At 40.4% G+C, this 21,818-nt stretch overlaps 1 long non-coding RNA gene across 4 annotated transcripts in view; it reads right to left on the bottom strand.

Moving 5' to 3' along the window:
• LOC108385644 (uncharacterized) overlaps positions 1-21,818 on the bottom strand; it is a 135,657-nt gene that overhangs the window by 7,332 nt on the left and 106,507 nt on the right. For all 4 annotated transcript variants that reach the window (XR_012120569.1, XR_012120570.1, XR_005056303.2 and 1 more), the window contains exons 4-5: positions 4,436-4,501; positions 129-1,906 (exon numbers count right to left, since the gene is read on the bottom strand). This is a non-coding gene — a long non-coding RNA (uncharacterized lncRNA). The remainder of the gene's footprint in view (positions 1-128; positions 1,907-4,435; positions 4,502-21,818) is intronic.

The raw sequence follows: 21,818 nt of genomic DNA, 5'->3' as shown, positions 1-21,818 counted from the left end.
CCCTCCTCAAAATTTCTCCAAACCCAGCAGCAACATGTGTTGGTCTGACAACTGGCAAAAATGAGACAAATAGAAAGTGAATATCCAGGCAATTTTTAAAAGATAAGAACTGTCTAAAGGCTGCTTACCTCCAAGACTGACCGACTTAGAGAGTGATGTGGGGACTTCCGTCTCTTGCCATCTTCTTGTGAAACACGAGGTGAGTAGTAGCTGTGTTTCAAATCAAAGGGCTGGAGAAGCCAAGGAGCAAAAACAACTCTGCAGTTAGGATGGCCGGTCTGAGCTTCTCTGGGGGACCTCAAGGGCCCAGAGAACTAGGCTACAAAGGAAGGAGCTGCTGTGAGATGGACAAAGCCACTGGACATTAGTTGCAGAGGTTAAGTCTTCATCTGAGAGACTAGGTTTAGAGTCTTAAGGAGAAGGTGCTGGGGACTGGAGGGTATCTGTGCAGGACTGGGGATTTTGGGGTTGAAGGATGAAGCATATCAGAATCACCTATGGAACTTTTTCAAACTCTCAATTTTGATCCATCCCTGCTCCCCACCCCTCCCCGCCATTTCCCTCCATATAATCCACTTCTTCCCACCATGGGAATGAGCCTCAGTTATGAAAGAATTGTGTCTGTCTCCCAGGTGTTAGGGTCAGGAATGTATCCAGGTTTTGGGAGGCCTGAAGCTATACAACTGTAGGGGCCCTCTTTAAGAAAAAAATATAAAAGAGCAAATAAAAACTGTGGGCAAGCCAATACAAAATGCTCTCAAAGCAATCTGGAACCACAAATAGATCTGCCTCGTTCTAATGACTGCATACTATTTTATTATATGGGGGCACTGTAATTTACCATCCAGTCCCCTACTGATAGACGCATATATTGTTTCCAGCCTCTTTCTGTTCACAACACTGCCATGAGTACTTTTGTACATGTATCAATTCTCACACTCAGGAGCATATCTATAGCACAAATTTCTAGAAGCAAAAATCACTGGGTGAAAGGGTTTGTGCACTTGTAATTATGATAAATATCACCAAATTACCCTCTATAAAAATTGTTCCAGTTTATACTCTTACCAGCAGGATATGAAGGGACTTGTTTCCATACCCTTGCTGATACAGTAATATTATTGTTTTATCTTTGCCAGTATGATAGATGAAAAATTGTTTCTCTCTTTTTTTTAACCATACATGAGTTTGAGTACTTTTTCATATGTTTGCACAGAATATTGCATTGTTTCTTTGGTGAACTGTTCATATCCTTTGCCTGTTTTGTTTTCCATATTAAACCAATAACCCAACTGGCCTTTTTCTTATTAAATTGCAGAAATCCTTTCTATTTTAGGGAAATTAACCCCGTCATATGTGATGTGGAAATATTTTTCACAGTTTTTTTGTGTGTGTGGCCTTTGACTTGGTTTATAGAGGCTCTGCCATCAGATTTGTTTTAACATCATCAGTGTTGGCCTTCCAAGAGGGCTTTTGTAGCTATGGTGGTCTGGGAGCCTCCTCTAGAAAGGTGGCACTTGAGCTGGACCCTGAACAGTCTCATGTGCACCTCTTTGTGCAGGTGTCTCACACAGAGAGCAGGACACAAGCCTCTAGTCAGAAGCTCTCTAGGAAGCAGGTGCTTGGTGTGTGGGAGGGATGGAAAGGAGCCCCGGCACACAGGGCACAGAGAATGTGAGCACTCTCCAGAAGGTTCTGGAGGCCAGGGACAGAGGGTGGGTTAGCCGTAGGGCCCAAAGGGGAAAGAAAACCAATGGGAAAAAATTGATAGTAAGGCAATTGTAGACTCTACATATCACTAGATGAACATTTGGTACTTATCACTGTCCAGCACAGAATGAGTTCTGGGAGCGTTCATCCGTGAGTTTTCTGTCCCTGGAATGTTTCAGGCAGAAGTGCTATGCACCTGGGTGGTAACACCAGAGGAAACGTAAGCATTAGATGGGTGTTTGACTAGGTGACATTTATCTCCTTCCCAAGAATACCAGGATGCTGAGATTGGCTGTGGTATACAGTATATATATATATATATCCTTGCTTTTACCTTCCCTTGTGGTCTCTCTCCTTTTCTGCTATTAAATTTTACTGCCTTTCTTCTGTTCTTCCTCTTTGCCTTGCATCCTTCCTTCCTCCCTCTGTTCCTTACTTCCTTTTGTCCTCTCCTATGTTATAGCACTACCAGTGGCTCGTGCCTGGCTCCACTGAGAGCATTACGGGCAAAGGCAGCATAGTGTTTACATGAGGTAACTTTCTATTTTCCATGACACCTGTTTATAGCTGTGCCATGCACATACCTGGCACTGGAACACTGACCCAGGAGCCCTGAGGGCAGGAACCAATCTTTTCCCTCCTGTGGTGTACTCTGGGGTGGAGACGTGGAGCTACTAGGTACTCCGTGAACAGGTGACATAAATGTGCAATCACAGGCTGGGTCTGCAGAATGGCTATTTGCAGACAGTACTGTTTCCTCTTTACAGTTGGGATCTAAGAACAGTGAAGGCAAAGACTGGTCCAAGAAATCAGGACAGGAAACAGATTTGAGAGCCTTCCTTATAGATGAGGTAAAGCCACAATTACAGATGAGCTCACTGAATCAGAATGCAGCGAGGAAGGTACAGAGGGGCAAGAAAAGAAAGAACACATCAACGAGATTTCTAGTATAGGCGCACCTTCAGAACTAGACAATAGTGTCCTGTAGTACTAGGTTTGGAGAGAGGCCAGGGTAGGATGTGAAACTGATGGAAAGAAAAAAGAAAAAGAGGACAGAGCAGGCTGCTCTCAGAACCTGGCACCAGAAGTGAAGCAGCCCATCAGGGGAGCTGCGTAGGGAGAGAGAAGAGTTTGCTCAAAGTGAGCACCTTTGATAGGCCAGACAGCTAAGTGCTTTGTGTTTTTGCCTCATTTAATTTCACAGCAGTTCTGCAAAGTTACAGATGATTGTCCTAGTTTTACAATTGTGGCAACTGAGGCTAAGAAAAATCAAGCAACTTCCTCAAAATCACATAGCTGGTAGGTGATGACTCTGGGGGGTTTACACCCAGTCTAATTCTGATTCTAAATCCAACTCCAAGGCCTCATTTCTTTCACTCTGTCAAAAAAAAGTTGTCACCCTGTTTTCATCTCAAAGACATTGGCCGGCCAGCTCACAGAGACACCGGGAGTGTCCAGGCGAGCGTAGGATACTCCTTCTTCAGCCAGGTGGACTGGGCCAGCCGATACACTCTGCCATTGGCAAAAGCAAGCAAAATAGAAGGGCAGTGACAGGTACTCTCAGCTTCTGTCCCCTCTGCGCATAAAGCATCCCATTATCACCCATGCAGGAGTCCTTCTGCATCTTCATAAGGGGCAGGCAGGACTGTTGACTCTATTATAATCACATGACTCAGGTGTTCTAAGAAGTTATCTTGTGTGCCAAAATACCATGACTCAATTTTTTCAGAATCTAGTCTAGCCTGGTCATAAGCAAATCATCCTACACATCAACTTCACTAAAACTTAGGACTGTTTTGAGTTGCCCCAATTTTTTTAGTTTACAATTATTTTTATTTCTCCTTTGATACCAAAGATAATAATAGACAGTAAACTGTTCACTAACCTGTGTTTGCTTAACTTCTGCAGTGCATGTCCATTCAATGAACACTGATACTTGGTTAAGAAATGAGTGATCTCAGAAAATTAGGTTTCCTCAAGACAAACTACTCTTGAAAACAAGTTAGGAGTTTTTGTCTTTAATTCCTTTTTTAGACATGTTATAAACATACAAATTTATTTCCCAGTTGATTCAATCTGCCATCTCTAAATCTTTAGGGAGAATTACAGAAATGGAGATAAAATCTTGGTAATTTATTCAATTTTATCACTTCTACTGATCCCATAAAAAGATTCCATCTGTCAAATTATCTTTTTGTTAAAAAAAATTTATAATTTTCTTTCTATGGGGATGTTGAAATGAGTAGTTTAAGTATCTGTGTCATGAAAACTATTGACGTTCCAATAAAATCTGTTCTTTCTAAATTATCTGTTCTTCAGCCTCTTTTGAGAGGAAACCTCAGCTTCTATCATTTGTTTATAATTTGCTTGTGCAGCTTGGGATTTATAGCTTTGGGTGAATATATTATGGCATGTTTGGGAAGTGTAGCATAAAATATTCTTATGTTAACATATTCTGCGATTTGGATTCCAATCCATAATCAGTACATCTTTCTTTTTAAAATTTCTGCTGCCTTGGTTTTATTGCAAGCACAAATAGTAAGCATAAAGAGAAGAGAAGCCTATCTGAATCCCCATCTTTTATCATCTATTTAAACCTTGTTTCTGTAATCATAGGCTGGGTGAATGCTGACACACTGGAGCATCTGAGCTCCAGTGGAAAAACAATCCCCTCCCAGCATCCACCACACCATGAGCTTTGATTTCTAACCTTTATAATGCTCACCTTTGATCAGCGCTCCCATTTTCTCATGGCTATTCCAGAGCTTCCCTTTTCTCTTGATGGCCCCACCTAGGATTGTTAGACAAATGACTGAATGCCCAGTTAGACCTGAAGTGCAGATAAACAATAAATAACTTTTAGTGTAAGTCTGTTCCATGCAATATTTCACATGTCCTATATTTTTATTGGGTAAACCTAGCAACCCTACTCCTAACCTCTCTCCTCTCATGGCCTCCTTTGTCTCACTTCCTGCCATCTCCTCTTCATATCTGCCTACCTTAAGACACAGCCTCACCAGTGTCTCTCCCGTCCCAATGACTAGCCCATTCAAGACCAGCCTCCCTGCTGAGCTCCTGACCACTCTTGTGTGAGGTCAGGAAGACCTTCCAACAGGAAGATGCACAGCCAGAGGCTGTACAGTAGTAGGAAGGACCCTACAGAACCCAGCACTGGATGCCTGTGCTTAGTGGAGGAGAAACAGGTTTGAAATGTATGGAGCCAGAAGCTGGTCTATGGAAAACTCCTGAATTGTATAGCTCATGTAGGAAAGAAACCTGATAGTTTTCCCAGACTTGACAATAATCCTAAACATTAATAATTGAAATTAGTAATACTGAAAGAAGCCTTTCTAGACTATCAATTGGTAAAAGTTTAAATAACTATACTAGAGGAAAGGGTGAATTCCCTATTTGCTCTATTGAAAGTGTTATTACAAAATCCTTGTTATGTGAATCGGTGATTAAAAACTGTGAGGTCAAAAATTGAGGAGAAAAGTATGTTAGAGGCATTTAGAGGAGTTGACTTCTTGAAGTTAGGTGACTTTCTAGATTTTTGTGATGTTTGTGGTATTTGTCAACTTTCAAAAACTAGTAATTTTTTTTTGTCCTAAATATTTATTTTTGTACTTTGTATTTATAATTTTGTATTCTTTTTCTTAAAATGGTCCCCATTAGTGGGTGAACTTCAAGGTCCTATCCAATCCTGAATCCATCCCTGTGTGAAGTACCCAAACAGAAATGCGGTGAGTCATCATCAGTCAAGGTGGAAACTATTATAAAGCCCACAACAGATGGGAAGGAGGGCAGAGGAAAGATCTAGAAAATTCCTTGAAGTAAACAAACAGTGAACTTGTTAAATTCCAGAAATGAAAATCAAATGCCTTTGGCAGCTCTTAACACATTTCTGGAGCATTTGGGGAGAAATGGCCCCCCTTCCTTTGCTCCCCCATCAAGTGATATCCTTCAGGATTCTATCCTGCCCTTCCCTCCTTACTCCACACAATTAAAAATTAACTGCATGATCTCATCTATCCCCATGTTTATGGTCAACGCCTGTAATCCAATAGTGCCCCACTCTATCTCTAGGATTCACCTCTCTGTTAACCTTCATACTCAGGAAACTCTTCAAGCATTTTCCTACCTCACAGTGACCACTGCAGCTGCCTCCCTCCCGGGCAGCCAACTTGTGTCACGTGCAGCATATGGCTGAGTCAGGGGCAGTCATCTGGCCCAGGACAGAGTCGCTGTTCTATAAATTTGGAATTCGGAGGGAGAGGGCAAAAGATCAATTGATGTTTTTGTCTTCCGAGAGTGATATGTGTAAAGGGTAAGGTTGAGAGGTGGGGCAAGCCTCTCCCACACATAGAATTAGGAGAGGCCAGTGCACAGGAAAAGAGAAGAATGAGCCACATGTAAGGAGAAGCAGAGATGACCCACAGTGAGAATGGTCACCCACTTTCCAGGTTTTTCAGAGCCTCCCCACGACCCCCTTGACAGTTCACCTCTGTACTCCCATAACAAATTTCTCATTGTAGCTTACGTTAGTGTGAACTGATTTCTGGTCCTTATAACCAGGAAGATATTTCTAACTGTTAGATATAGCCACTGGATCGTATCACAAATTCAGATTAACCAACCCACAGCATTAACAAAGAGAATTCTCTTTTCCAAGCACAGGAAATCTATGAGAACTCATGTGAGGAAATCTGAGAATTAATTTCTAGGTAGAATTTTTGGAGCTTAATTCAATTTGATTACAGAAATCTTTATTGTTAAATATCATATCAGCTTCAACAGTCATCCGGATCACAGGCCAGCTGTTTCTTTATAGATTCATAACTTCACATAATTTGGCTTTCCCTGTAGGAGATAGAGATTATTCCAAGTTTCCTGGAGTGATAGAATGAGCTGAAAACTGATAAAAATGATCTTTATGCAGTTTACCAATAAATAAGTATAGGAAATATTTCTAACATGGCATACTACATTGGAGTATAGGCAAATAAAGCCTTTATTTAAATTGTAAAGAGCTGCCTTAACCTAATGATGCAACATACTCTTTATAAGATATATGTGCTAGAATACTTACCATAGCATTATCTAAAAATTGGAAATGATCTAACCAACAATAGAATATTGGTAAGGAGGACTCTATGTACTTATTAAAAATTATGTTTATAATTATTGATATGGAAATATATTCAGTGGGAGAGGAAACAAGTTATAAAACAGCAAGTTTCAATCCCATTTTTGTGAAACAAATCAACAAGTAAATAAATAATACTGCATGAATCTGAAATTTCAAATGATGTATACCAATATGTAAATGGTAGTGCTTTTCTTTGAGTGATAGAAATATGGACGAACTATTTGAGTTTCTATTTTTTTGTATCATCTGTTTTCTTTAACATTGCACATATATTACCTTCATAGTTAGAACGAATAGTAATACTATTTTCAGTTTGAAAAAATTTCTTCACTACTGAAGGGAAGAGTCAAGGAGTTTTAAATTAGAAGGGACATTAAGGTATTATTGATGTATATACTCTTATGAAGGTTTCACATGAAAAAACAATGTGGTTACTACACTTACCCATATTACCAAGTCCCCACCCATATCCCAATGCAGTCACTGTCCATCAGTGTAGTAAGATGCCACAGATTCACTACTTGCCCTCTGCCAGTAGGGGCTTTCTTAACCCAAATTCCACCACTACCATCTTCCCACTACCTATCCTGGCATCCATTCTGGAGGTTTCTGACAGATGGTCACCCAGACTTAATGGGGAACTTACTACTTTCCAAGTATAACAAGATAATTCTGATGACAGCAGAATTCCACTTAGGATGAGAATAGAATTTGTGAAATATGGACTACAGTGGGGCACGAGGGTATGGGGGGCCCCAACTGGCACAGTGGGGACTGCAATCAAGTGCTTTGTATGAGACAAGAATAATTTCTATTCTTCCTGAAAGAAGCTGGGGAGAGGTTTGCAGAGAAAGATGAGGAAGAAGGCATTTCACAGGGTGGAAAGAAGCTGGGACACTGCAGCTCTCACTGACAGGCGGGCAGGAGGTCTTTCTATCTAGCACACTGTGGGACTCTTATTTGGGGTTTTTTCCCTGTGATGTTAACAGCTCTTTGTCTCTTCTGCTTCACTTTCTCCCACTCTTTTTTGTGAAAACCGAAGTTGAAGGTGAGTTTTATATGTGGGTTAACATGCTGCCAAACAAGACACATGACTAAAAGCAGACACCTAGTGTCTGCATTATCCACAAGAAGACAACTTGCCAGACTCTCAGTCACAGCTCTGGACTTCTGCCTGATGAAAAGTGAGGCATGAGGGTGTTAGTCTAGGGAGAGGAAATCCCACGGCAAAATACCTCTAAAAGCCAAAATCAAAGGGAGAAATACAGTTTAAAAATCTGTTTATTGCTTACAAAACTGTAGTGCAGCCCAACTCTCTCTCCTGCTCCAGCAGCAGCAAAACCGGACCTCCCCCTCACCTCTCAGGTACCCATAAGCCCTCCATTATCCAGGTAATTACCCACTGATATGGAGATGAACTTCTCTCCATCCCTGAGGAATGAAGCAAATGCACTAAAGCCATACTTCTTTCCACCACTGAACGCCTATTGATATGCAGATGTACTAAAGCCAGGTGAGATATTCTAGAAATGTTACAATTTTACCCACAGAAGGTAAGTCTGTCTTACTTAGAGTTCCCCAGGCAAAGGTCCCATGACTTCTGGGCCACATCGGGCAGATCCTCCCATTGTTTCATAGCTCTACTTTTGCCTCATAGCAACTCGAAATCTGCTTCTGTGTCTCTCCTTTCTTTTGGGTCTAGTCTGTAACAACTCAGTGAGTTTGATCCTTGCTCCACATTAAAGATAAAGGAAAGATGATATTCTTGAAATATTAAACCAAAGTAATTTGCATTCTCCACAAGTGGTGTTGTCCTATAACCCCTCACTCATTGAATCAATGGGCTTGAGTACTTCAGAGGAAGGCTGAATACCTAACGAGAGCAAAGTCATTACTCAGTTTAGAGTGTCAAACTAAATTTCTTAAGCTCATAACATGGTAATTCCAGGCTTTGTTAAGAGAAAAAAGGGTTTTGCGTAAATTCTAGAAGTTTCCTTTTTCAGCATTTAAAGAGCAAAGCTCAGGGTCCAAGAAAGAGCTTTACTAGAACTCGGTCTTCATGTTGGCATGTGTATATCCATGGAGTACACACAGAATTTCTAAGGGGTGCTTGGTCACTGGGAATTGTAAGGGAACAGTTTTCAAAAGTGTCAACTTTCAGCACATCCTTTCCTAAAATTAACCTGCCTTTAGAATTTGCAGATTAACCTGCCTTTTCAGGTTTCTTTTCAAATTGTTCTCCTCCCTTACAAAAGAAAATCATGCCTCTCATTATCCAGAAATCCAGAATGCTCAAGTAGCGTTTGGCCCCAGGGTGCAGAAACCTCTGGGTCCCCAAATGACTGGACCATTGGAAATGACTGGCCCCTGAGGGAGGGTTCCTTGTGAGCACCATCAGGTGAGCTCACAGGAAAATACCAAGGGCCACAGGACCTTATTTTGTCCAGGCTGCAGAGTCATGCATGACTCGGGGCCTCATCTATTTGTTTCTGCAATATTAGAATTCAAAAGTGATATAGTTACCAAGAGGACTTATACTTAAACAATGATATAAACTGAGAAATGAAATCAAGACTGTCCTGACAGAAAGTATGGATAATTTGGCTGATTGGCTGATTAACAAAAACTGACTTTGCCAGTTAGGCTCTGTGTGGATATTTTCCATATATTGAATGAGCAAATTCTAATGTTCTAAGGTTTTAACAAAAATACAGTTAAAGCATATATCCAACATAAACTAGAGAACATATCTTTCGCAACTGTTAAGCTTACAATAAAATTTTTTACATGTCAACCTAAAAATTGTTAAGTTTTTCAAAATTCTTTTAGCAGGCACAAAAGGAAAAAGTTTACCTAAAACCAGCGCAGAGAAGCAGGGTAAAATGAACACCCATTTTACATTAGACATGAAGGTGAAGTAAGAAGCCAGGAGAAGTGAAGAGCAAGAGGTCAGATGTGAATGCGGAGTATACTCCACCCTCCACCCCCACTCGCCCTAGCAAACTTAAAGATCCAAGAGCCAGTGCAGAGTAGGGAGCAACTGAATGAACTGATAAATTTGGGAGAATCCAGAGCACAGGGTCCTGTCCTTGCCTTCCAGGAAATATTAGCTCTGGAAAATTTCAAGCGTCCTAGCCCACAATGGGAAGCAACCACGGTAGTGGAAATGCAGCCGAATATTGTTAGGTAGAGGATGCACTGGCAGTCCAGGGGGCCTGACTCCCGAGGGTGGTCATGTGATAGGGAAGACCATCCCAAGGCCCACATGACTCATCGAGGGCTGTACAATGATTGGGATCTAGGAATGCCCCATGCCTAGGGGAGGATGGCTGGGTGCCCCAGGTGCAGTCCTGCTCCCCTCCCAGCTCTCTCCTTCCTGTGCCCTGATGACATCCAGGGAGATGCTAGCAGACAAGAGGAAACCCTGAAGGAGGTAGCTTTAAGCCGGCCATAGGACTCCTACCCTGCATCCCTGAGTCACTGAGGGAATTACAGCTTGAGGGAATCTGAAATATTAAGTTCCCTCTGCTCTCATTAGACAAATATGGAGACTAAAGCCCAGAGCAACAAAGTGAGTTGGCCTGGGTTTGGGAGCTCACATCAGAAGTGGTGACACCACCTTAAGACGGGGTCCTTAGCCATGCTTAATGGGACTAGCCTTCTAGCACTTTTCAGAACATAAATTCTCCCTGTTGGGTCTGGATGCTCTGCAGTGTGCTCAGAATACCTTTGGGCTGACTAGAGCTGCTGACACTTCCAGATTATCCAGAACACCTGACATAGTAAACATTTAACTATACATGAAGAGAACAACAGTGAAACACTTCACAGACATTGGTATTAGGAATCATGAAAAGACTTCGTAGCAAGGCTGCCCAACAGAACCTGCAATTTGGGAAATTTTCTGTATTGGGCCTTTATGCAGAGCAGCTCACAACACGGCATCTTCCTTCATCAGAGAGAAAGCAGGCAAAGCCAGAGACAGAATGCAAGCCAGGAGCCGGGTCGGTTGGTAATATAATCCCTGAAGTGGCACCCCACCCCTTTTGCTCTATTTCATTTGTTAAAGCAAGTCATTAGGTGCCGTCCACACTCAAGGTGAGGGGACTAGACAAGGGAGTGCATACCAGAAGGCAGAGATCATTTAGAATCATTTGAGAAGATTTGCTCCTCATCCACTTTAAAGAAGACTCTTTTCCTAGCTGGCCTAGTCATCTTGCATCTTAGCTTCGGGGTCAGCTCTACTTAGAGCTGGAATGTGGGTGGGGCCACTGTCACCCAACTAGACAGTGGAAGAACTAGAACTAGAATCCACGTCTCCTAGGTTCCTAACCAGTCCCTTTTTCTGTCCCACATGATGCTTGGCCAGGACTTTAGCACAGGCATATGGAGCCCCACAATGCCAAGCAAAAGCATCTGACTTCAAAAAATGAAGTACTAAGGCTTTTGGGCAGAAGAGTGCTATGAAAGAGGTGATATTATAGACTGGACTGATGACCATGAAATGGATCAGAGAGAAAAACTGGAAATTATGTTAACTCCTATTTATTTATGGTTTGCATATTTATGGTCTACAGTTTCGTATTTTGTTATTGCAAAGACATTGCATGTGTTTTCATAAGTCCTAATAAAATGGTCTTTGAAGGAATGATTTGGGCCCAAAATATATCAAATTACTACATTGGAAAGTCTCTGACCAAACTTTGAAACACACAATATTTTCACACGTGTACATTAAAATAAACCCTAAAAGTTATTTCCAATGAATTCCAGAGATGATGTTTTCTGCAAACACAGGAAGCTCCAGGGAGAGTCAGGATGTGAAAACCCTGAGAAGATACTGTAATCTGTAAAATGTTTTCAATGACTGCCCTGCTAAGCCTCTGCCACCAGCCACAACAACACACAAACTAGCATGATGGTGTGGCCAAGTCATCCAGTGGAATTCCCCCTCTCCTCCTTCTCTCAGCAGTACATTTTCTGAGTTTTAGCTGGGCACAGTGCCTAGTAAGACTACTTGGCCTTCCCAGCCTCCTTTAAGTTAAGTACAGCCATTAAGACAAAGCTCTGGCCAATGGGGTATGAGGGAAGAGATGTAACTCATTCCTAGTGGGTCCATAATGGGAAAGGTATATGCTCCCCTTACTCCTCGCCTTGTGTCAGACTGTTATGCCAATGTGCTTGACAGGAGCTGGGTGCAGTTAGAGATGAAGACTCCCATAACAGCCTTGGACCATCTACCTCTAGAAATTTCCGTGACAGTTACAAACTTTTTTCTTGCACAAGACACTGAGTTGTGGAGTCTCTATATTAAAGCAGTTTATACTATAACTGAACTGCTACCATAACATATTGATCTTTCCTTACCTTGGCATTCTACGCAAAAAAGTAATAGACAGATACCTAGGCAAAACAATTAAGAAAAGGAATGTATAGGGCCATGTTAGATTCTTACCCTCTCCTACTGACATGAAGCTACCAGTATCATAAGGGCAGCAAAACCCTAGTTTTTCTTGTTGTTTGGCTTTACTCCTCTTCTTTATCTGCTAATAATTAGAGGAGCAATGGTATAAGCTCACACTTGCAAATGAACCAAGGGTGATTTTAAGTTCCCCTCTTTCGGCTTTGACCAGGGTCAGGGACTAGGCTTTGATACTAATCAATGTGCTAATTTGGTGCTAATAAGTGTTTAACCACCAGCTCTCTGGGGAAAAACAAGCCTGAACTAGTAGGGTGTGCCTATTCCATGGTATAAATATTCCCACCATGGCCAATTTCAAGCTAGTAAAATGTCACTGAACAGGAAGTCAGGAAAGAAATGTTCACACTCGCACCTTGCAAGCTAATAGTAGCTGGCTCCAGAACCTTGGGATCTATCCATCTTTTACCTCAGCCTGGGTCTGTTTCTGATTTCCTTTCTCGGTTACACTTGAGGAGGATGCTAAATTTGCAGTGATGTATGGCAGGAACAGTGAAGACAAAGTGGAGGAGGGTGGCTCTGATGACAGCAGCACTGCACGTGGGGCCTCGCCTTCATCTGCTCTGATCTGAAAAGTAATTAACTACTTTAGAAGTTAATCCAGCATATACTTTGAAGCAGAAGCAATTCCATCCCTAACAGTTGCTTGGCAGACTGAGTCTCCCTTTTGGCTCTTGAAAGACTATTCAGTAATTGCCCCAGAATTCAAAAATCATCTGGGGAATTTTTTGTTCCACATTTAGGATACAAACAGCTAATGACTTTGACATTTTGTATTGTGTGTGTGCATGTTTGTGTTGGAGGGAGGGGCAAAGAGCAGTGCCTTGAGAATTACTGTGTGTGGATAAGAAAGGTATCTCTTCTCACCTGAGAACCCTTATTTGACCAGGCTGTAAAACTGAATTTCAAAATTAGCTCATCATGTGTTTGAATGGGTGTTTGTAGAGAGGAATCTTTACAGGGTAAGTCTCCACAGAGTGGATGCTCTTGCCCTTAAGAACTCTGGTTACAGATTTGCCTACCTGCATGTTGTTTTTGGTGATGCCAGTACTGTTTGTAAAACACTGTTGTGATTACTATCTTCAGAGCAACAACATAGCTTGTAAATTAACCAGTCATTTTCTTGATCAAAGATTTTACTTTTACATTGCCCTCACAGGCCTTCATTTTATGCCTGTTATCTTGATGTGATCATTAGACTATGTTCAGCACATCACCTTTCCTAAACTTGCTAAATTATCTGCAATTAAGGGGGGTGGGTCAGGCCCTCTTCCAATTTCTTTCATCTCCAACTTTACAGTTTCATCAGCACTTGACACACAAAGAAACCCTCAGGGAAGTCTGTGAATTAACTATCACGATGGCTGTGTTTTGTTTATATTAGTTACTTAAACTCTTCAAAAACTTGGGATGGCTCACAAGGGTTTTCCGCTATCATCAGTTACCCATCAATCAACAGAAATCCTTGAATTGTCAAGCATATTTCAATATCTTAATATTTCCGAGTAACTAAAAGTAATGTAACTAATAAATTATTCCCAAACCAGGATTAGTCTCCAGTTTGGGGACAATTAAAAGAATCAGTAAACACGAATTAATTATTAACTTATGAGAAGAAGAAGACATAAAACTTAGGCTCTCAAGTTGGCAGTAATTTGGTTGAAGAAGACAAGACTCACGTGCACAAGATAGCAGGCACAAGATGATGCATTTGGTACCAAGTCCTAATGCTGCTCTGTACATTAGAGGAGTTATGACCTGTGAGGCTTGGTTCATGAGTGAAGGCTTCACAGACCATATGAATTGAGTCAGATGCTAAAGGAAAAGTAGGTGTGGAAAGGCAAGCATTCCCAGTGGGGTACTGGCAAGATCAAATGCATGGAGAGAATAGGGGTGGTCAGCTGATCTGCAACAGGGGGTTGGAAAGCCATAGGAGTTACATAAACTTGATAGGAAGAAGTCCAATTATGGCAGGCCCCATATGGAGAGGCTTGTGGTTAACAGAAAACAAGGAGCCACTGAAGATTTTGACCTAGGGAGTGACATTATAAAATGGTGTTTACAGAGACTATTTCTGGCAGTGATATATAGGATGACGTAAGACTAAGATCACAGTAACTGAATTAGCAGTAAGGCCAAAAAGGACCTTCTGGCTATGGCGGGGCAGGGGCTCTGGGGACAGAGGCAAGGGATATTTCAAAAGAAAATTCAACCAATCTTGGTTTCTGGCTAGATGTGGGGTAAGGATGAAGTCAAAGTCAATTTGAAGGTGGATGAATAGGGGAGTGGGGAATCAATGACAGAACCAGAGGAAGACACAGAATGACAAAGGAAGGATTGACTGAACGTGTGAAATTTGAGATGACAGTGAGCAGTGGAAGGAGGTAACACTATAGGAGGCTGATCTGAGGAAGTTATGAAACCTTGTTTCAAAACCTGAGTCTAAGTCATTTACCTTCACTAACAAGGAGAAACAGAGCCTGAATAGTACCTGACTCACATGGCTATGGAGCTGATTAACTGTGGCAAGAATGTGAAAGTATTTCATAAAGCATTTTCCAAATGCCTTTGGCATTTTATTATGTGTGCATCTCTCATCTCCAGCTGCACATGATGGTGACAAGGATGTAAAACTTCTACTCATACATTTCACTCTGCTACGCTTTGAGATATATCACTCCTGGTGGCAGGGAGACTGGTACGGAGGCCTTAGTAGTGAACCAGGAAGAGGCGGTGATAGGAATCTGGCTGGTGGGTAATGAGAGCACATGGAGAAGTAGACTTGCATGCTTTTTAGGAGAAAGAAATGACAGAACTTACTGATTGACTGGATGTGGGAAATGAGTAAGAGGATTCTAGGATGGCATCTAGTAGCTAGGCTTCTGGTACAGGTAACTGATAGACTGGGGTTTAAACCACTAAGATAGAAGAGATGGAGGAGGAGCATATTTGGGGAGGGAGGAATATCATTAACTTAGTTTTGAACATTGTGGTAGGCAGAATAATGCCCTCCCCCCTTAGGAGGTTCACATCCTAATTCCCAGGACCTGTGAATATGTTACTGTCCATGAAAAAGAGTCTTCACATATGTGATTAAATTAGGGATTTTGAGATGAGGTGGTTATGCTGGGCTGTCTGGGTGGGCCCAAGGTCATCACAAATGTCCTTCAGGTGAAAGAATGAGACTGATGATACTTGAGAAAAAGAGGCCACTGCTGGCCTTAAAGGTGGAAGGGATGTGGGTGGCCCCACACGCTGGACAAGGCAAGAGATGGATTCTCCCCTAGAACTTTCAGAATGAACACAGCCCTGCTCACACTTAGATCTTAGCCAAGAAAGACCTATGCTGGACTGCTGACTTCCAGAACTGTGAAATAATATACGTTCGTGGTTTTAAAACACTAAGTTTGTGGACGTTTTTTACAGAAGCAATGGGAAACTAGTGTAAAAACATCAGGATTTGAGGTACGTAGGAATCAACCAAAAAAGAGATCTAGGACAGTTTATATAGAGGTCTGGGATGGAATTATAGATCTGGGAGTCATTAGCATATGCCGTATATGTATTCATTTTCTCATCCCTGGAATCAGGATCTGTCTCAAAATTATTATACTTTATAATTGTTACCAGGCAACACATGCATTGCCTGGGCATGTCCAGGTGGCCAGACCAGACAAACGTGACCCCTGGACAGTTCGATCAATGAGACACAAGCACTATCAGAGAGGTGAGCAAGCCCGGGCGTTTTCTGCAGGCTTTCTGATGACACGTTTTGGTAAGATCAAGAAGGGCCAACATGGAAACTTTCAGAATGGCTGTCAATGGCTTTGAAGAAGATCTAGAGACATTAGTAAATAATTCTTTTAAGTAATGCTCATTTACCAATAATCTGGATGGAACAAAGGACAGCATTGTTATGGAAAAACAAAGATAAAGATGAGTGGGAGTCAAAAAGTAGCTCTGAGAATCCTAAGTAATACATTAATCAGTATATATCATACTTGTATTTCCTTTTTAAACATGCACAGAAGTCTAAAATAGCTTTTTCAACAGTTATGAACTAAAGATTTTAAGTGTCAACCTAATTAACACCATGTTTTACTTCCACCGTTCATAAAATAATAGTGAATCTTAACAACTGAATGGTGTCTTAAACTTGACAGACTTCATAGCAATGGAGATGGGTGTGGGGATTCAGAGAGAGAATCCAGAATAAGAAGAGCAGAAAATCTAGGGAACGATGCTCAGAAATATTTATACCAAGGAAGCTGACAATATGTACCTAGAGCCCCAAAAATATTTATACTCCCTTAAGCCCACTTTGACTAATTCAGCCCAGGAAAGTCAACCAAACGAAGAACAAAATAGCAATTATATCACACAATGGGAGTTTGCCTCCATGAGGAAGTGAGGTGGGCATGGACAACAGTCTCAGAGGCTGGGCTATGACCCGGAGTCCCAGACTTCTGACACTAATAAGTACACCATGCCTTGTGCCAAAAGGAAACACAGTTCATCATTATTCAAAATACTGTAAAGTGTTGGTGAGCCAGTGGCTTTTGTTCACTAGTGATCTTTTTACCCTCTCCAAAAGGATACACAGTGCATCCTGACTTCTCTACATAATTTCACATTAAACTTACCAAGAAAGAGGAGATAATTGGATCAATCTGACCCCATCCAATAGGGTGCTCAGCTACTGGGCAGAGTCTCTTACAGAGCCACTTCATGGGCCTCTCCCAGCAGAACATGTCTTCCTTTTAGCCCAGGCACAGACCCCCTGGCCCATCAGTATCCACAGGGATGGCAAAGTCACATGGCATAAAGTGTGACAACTTTATAAAGAAGGAATTGGCTGTGGCTGTGGCCATGGCAGGCACTGAGGATTTCATGGACTATCCAGAACTATACAATTTGGGAAGCAAGGGAAGGGGTGAACTCTTTATTATAGAAAAAAAGAGATTATCTAAATACCCAAAAAAGGTGAATGGTTATTCCATTATTTTAGTAAAGTCACTCAATAGAACTTTATTCACATTTTAGAGATAATTATGAATAACAAGGATAACAAGAAGCAACATAGATAAAAAGCAATACAATATTGAACATAACTACCAGTGAAGCTTCATAAAAATCTGTGTTTATAAGGAAAATTATCATAGTTGTGTAGAGAATGGGATTATGAGTGACTGTTTTCTCATAATTTGAGTTTTGTGAGGCATTAGTATGTCCTTTTATAATCATAACAGAAGTAGGAGAAAACATAATTTGAACAGAGTTTATAAAATAAAGCCACTGATCTAACTTCATAAGATATACCATCTGGACTTGCGAAGTACTAAAATATGAAATAATTAATAGAAACTATATGACAAATGACCAATGAAGATCTAAATAATGTTTTAAAATGAACTCATAAAGACCTACAGCAGAATAATCCATTTACCTTCATGTTTTTTGATTAGAAGTAAATTTGTTACCATTACAGACTCTCACAAAGACCGAAATAAATTATGTTAACTTCTACTTAATAACATCTTGACTTCTTCAAAGATCTCAAAGGATTTTCACATATACAGTTGACACTTAAACAAAACCAGGGTTTGGGGCACCAACCCACTGCACAGTTGAAAATCTGTATATAACTTTTCACTCTCCCAAAACTTAACTACTGATAGCCTTCTGTTGACTGGAAGACTTACAGATAACATAAATAGTTAATTAACACATATTTTTTATGTTGTATGTATTACATAATGTTTTCTTACAATAAAGTAAGCTAGGAAAAGAAAATATTTTTTCAAGCTGTTGCAAATCTCCAAAACACTTTCCAGATTTATTGAAAATAAAATCTGTGCACAGTGGACCCTCACAGTTCAAACCCATGTTGTAAAACGATCAACTGCACTGTGTTTCTACCCTGACAACTGCATAATAATTATTCGTCCCATTTTATAGAGGAAGAATTGGTAAAGACCTGTCCAAGATAACCTACTGCCCAAATATTCAAGTGAAAAATACAGGTAGACTTTTGGATACTTAACTGATGATATCAAATATGCAGCATTCTGTACTTACCTAACATTGCTGAATAATTTCCCAGCTAACTGAAGCTCACGTCTTTAGATATCAGGGATCCCTGACTCCTTTATCTAGGATTATTCTCTTTCATCAGTGTATTAAAATTTTCTCTGCCTTCTTAAACAAGATATACTGAACATAATTTAGTCTTTTAAAATTGAGGACTCTAATTACTAAAATGAAGATCAATAATTATATACTTTCTTGTAGTGATAACTTCTTAGGTTAAATTTATAATAATTTGTATGAAGCAACAGCCCCAGATATAACTTTACCTTTTGCATTCCTGAACCATTATTCCTGAATATACATATGTGCATATGTGTGTTCTCGTGTGCACACAGCATGCACATACACACATCCATCTATAATTCAGGCCTGGCAGGCCTTACTACTTCTTACTGCCCCTTCTTAAACTCTGCTTCTAATTTGCCTTGGACATAGAAACTAGTAAGCAAGTCTGTTAAAATAGGACTTAAAATTTTTTTAAGTTAGGAACTTTTATATATGTAAAATCATAAGCTTTGGTAGATAGATATTTAGATGCTGGTTAATGTAAAGATAAGGTTGTTGGGTAAAGATAAGGTAAAGATAAGGGAAGGTTGAGGAATAGCTATGTGCCAGTAACCTTGTGTTTTATGCCTCACTTCCTGATTTTTGGAAAATTCCCTCATTTTATCTGTAAGTATCCATACCTTCGTCTATATGGTTATAATGGGAAAAGCTATGGTTGGGCAATATGATCCCCACCCTGCATTGGGCAATAAATATTTGGCACAGGAGAGGATACATGCCTGAAGACTGGCCATACAGTTCCTTCCCTGGACATTTGAAATTGGAGGGAGGGAGAAAAATGAGTCCCTCTCCAAGTGACCAGACCCATTCAATGAAAATTCTGACAACTGTTAAAGGTCATATTTATGTCACGTGAACCTGAAGGCAAGAAGAGAGGATGAAGCAGGTGCACAGAGATGAGAAGTGGCAGGAGAGGCCTGGCAGTTTCCAAAAGCCCACATCTAGTGCCTTCCTGAGGCCCAGCTCAGTCTTTATCCTTGGTTACCATGAAATACCCATACATCCGAGGGGCAACTTTTGAAGAATTTTAAAATGACACAGGAAAAAAGAAAGCAGGACAGGGCCAATGACTGGAAGTCTGCTGCCATTCCAGGCATTGCCCCTGCTGTTAGGGCACAGAGTCCTAAGAAATCTCCAGGGATGAGTTGGGGTGGTTGAGGCAATAAGGAGGCATCTCAGGGTGTCAGAGCAACAGTGAACAGCCAGCATCACTGTGTAAGTACACCAGCTGACTGTCAGCTCTGTCTGTAGCCTTATAAGGAATGTTACTTTTTTACTTCAGCTAGTTTGAGTGGTTTCTCTTACAATTTAAGTCCTAAAACACTGGGTTTGTGCTGTCATGGTTTGCCATCTCTTTTGCTTACTGAGTTGGCTGGCTGGTAACTTCATAAACTTCATAAAGCCTTCAGGGCTGGAACAAATTGTGAAGTAATTCTGTCCAGTTTCTCACCTAAACTTACTTTTCATCCAAGTAATTTACCATAAGGTAGAAAAGCAATCTGTGTTTTTAGATTCAATAACACTGTAAGTAATATAAACCACTAATTAAGTTTTTCATATTACATTGTAATTTATGTTCACTGTAGAGAATTTTTAAAAATCTAGATGAAAAAGATAAAAAAATGAACACTTAGCCAATCACTAGTAAAAAAAAAATCACTAACATTTGTTCGTGTATATCCTGATTTTATGCATTTATATAAATGCTAGTTTTTCCAAGAATAGTCTTAGATGGATACCATATTATGCTCCTTCTTTCCACAAAACTCAGATTTTATTTTTTTCATCTCTCATCTGTGCTTCATTTTTTAGTCATTGAGGCACTGGGGAAAGGGAGGAGGACAGATCTGCAGAGCTCTTTGAGGCACCAGGTTTATGTAGCTCTCTGCCCTCACTCACATTGCAGATCTCAGGAGGACAAGGCTGACCTTATTTCCAGGCAGAATTATTCATGTCACCACTTTCACTTTGGAAGCTGCCTAGCAAGTCATGTCCGACTGCAGGAGAAGGATGAATTTACACGTTCAGCAGCAGGTGCACTGAAGTCAACGAAGTCCATTATTTCATCTCCCATATTAGCTTCCAAGTTGCAAAACAGGAGGAAGACAAATGAGTTATGGAACCTCATATATCACTTAGCTTCCTTACTTTTATCCATTGGGAAGTAAAGTCTTCTCAAGTAAGAAAAACTGCTTGCATTTAGTCACTTAGACTTAAATCTAGACTATTTTTAAGGTGATGCAAATTGTTGGTATTGAGGATCTGCCAAACGAAGCAATGTGGCTCAACATCACATGGGGACAAGTTCTCCACAGTGGAGTAGAAATGGACATACCTGAGAATTCACGTAAAGAGGCCACACAGGAATAGCCACAGACATTGGAAATAGAAGTTAAAGCACATGAGGCTGGGCAGATCTGTCCTCCAAGGAGCACAGTGAAAGGCAACAAGCAAAACTACTGCCATTTTGGTCTGAGTGGCTAAAAACACAATGTTCAAAAAAATGTAGTGGCTCACCTGAACTCCCCATTCATCAGCCTATATCTATGTGGATTACGTGCTCAGCTTGGGGAACCTCATTTGAAGAGGGAAGTTGGCTAATTAGGGTGTATGCAACAGTAAACGAGACAAAGGGCACATGAGGTTTTAAGGCAAAAGGTGTGGTTCATTTGGAGAAAAGAATCCAAAAGAGAGGATGTTAATTTATAAATCTGAAAGCACCTAAGTGTCTATCAAGAGGATAATGTATTATAATTCCAATATATTATGGTGAGACTGTAATATGGAATATTATATATAATCATTAAAAATAATCACATTCAAAGACCTTACTAAGTGATAAAGTGAAAGTATGAAACAAATTTGCTTAAAAATAAAAATTTTCCTCTTTAATGTTTATGAATTTTCTACAACAAACTTATTACTTCTGCAATAATATTAAAACTAATAAGTACATAGATAAAAGAGGAAACAAAAGTTCAGACTAGTGTGGGGAGAGTGTCTGTGAATGTGTGTCATTTTTTTCTCTTCATTTTTAAATTTTAAAAGCAATACATGAACATTTACTGTAAATAATTCAGATAGTAATCTCAATCATTCAGCAAATATTTATTGAGTACCTATTATGTACTTTTAATTCTTCATGGTTCTCAAGGACAGAACAAGTAGCAATGGATAAATGGGACATGGAGGCAGAAGGTGGCTCAGTATAAAAAGTAAACACCAAAAGTTCCAACAACAGAATGGGCTGCTTTATTCAGTGAAGAACTTCTGTGCCATTAGAAGTATTCAATCATGTGCAGTACTATGGAAATTTTTATACAG

This window comes from Manis javanica, chromosome 8 (genome assembly GCF_040802235.1).
Source record: "Manis javanica isolate MJ-LG chromosome 8, MJ_LKY, whole genome shotgun sequence".
NCBI lineage: Eukaryota > Metazoa > Chordata > Mammalia > Pholidota > Manidae > Manis > Manis javanica.
The sequence above is the reverse complement of the archived record's forward strand: the minus strand, read 5'-3'. Positions and strand labels throughout refer to the sequence as shown.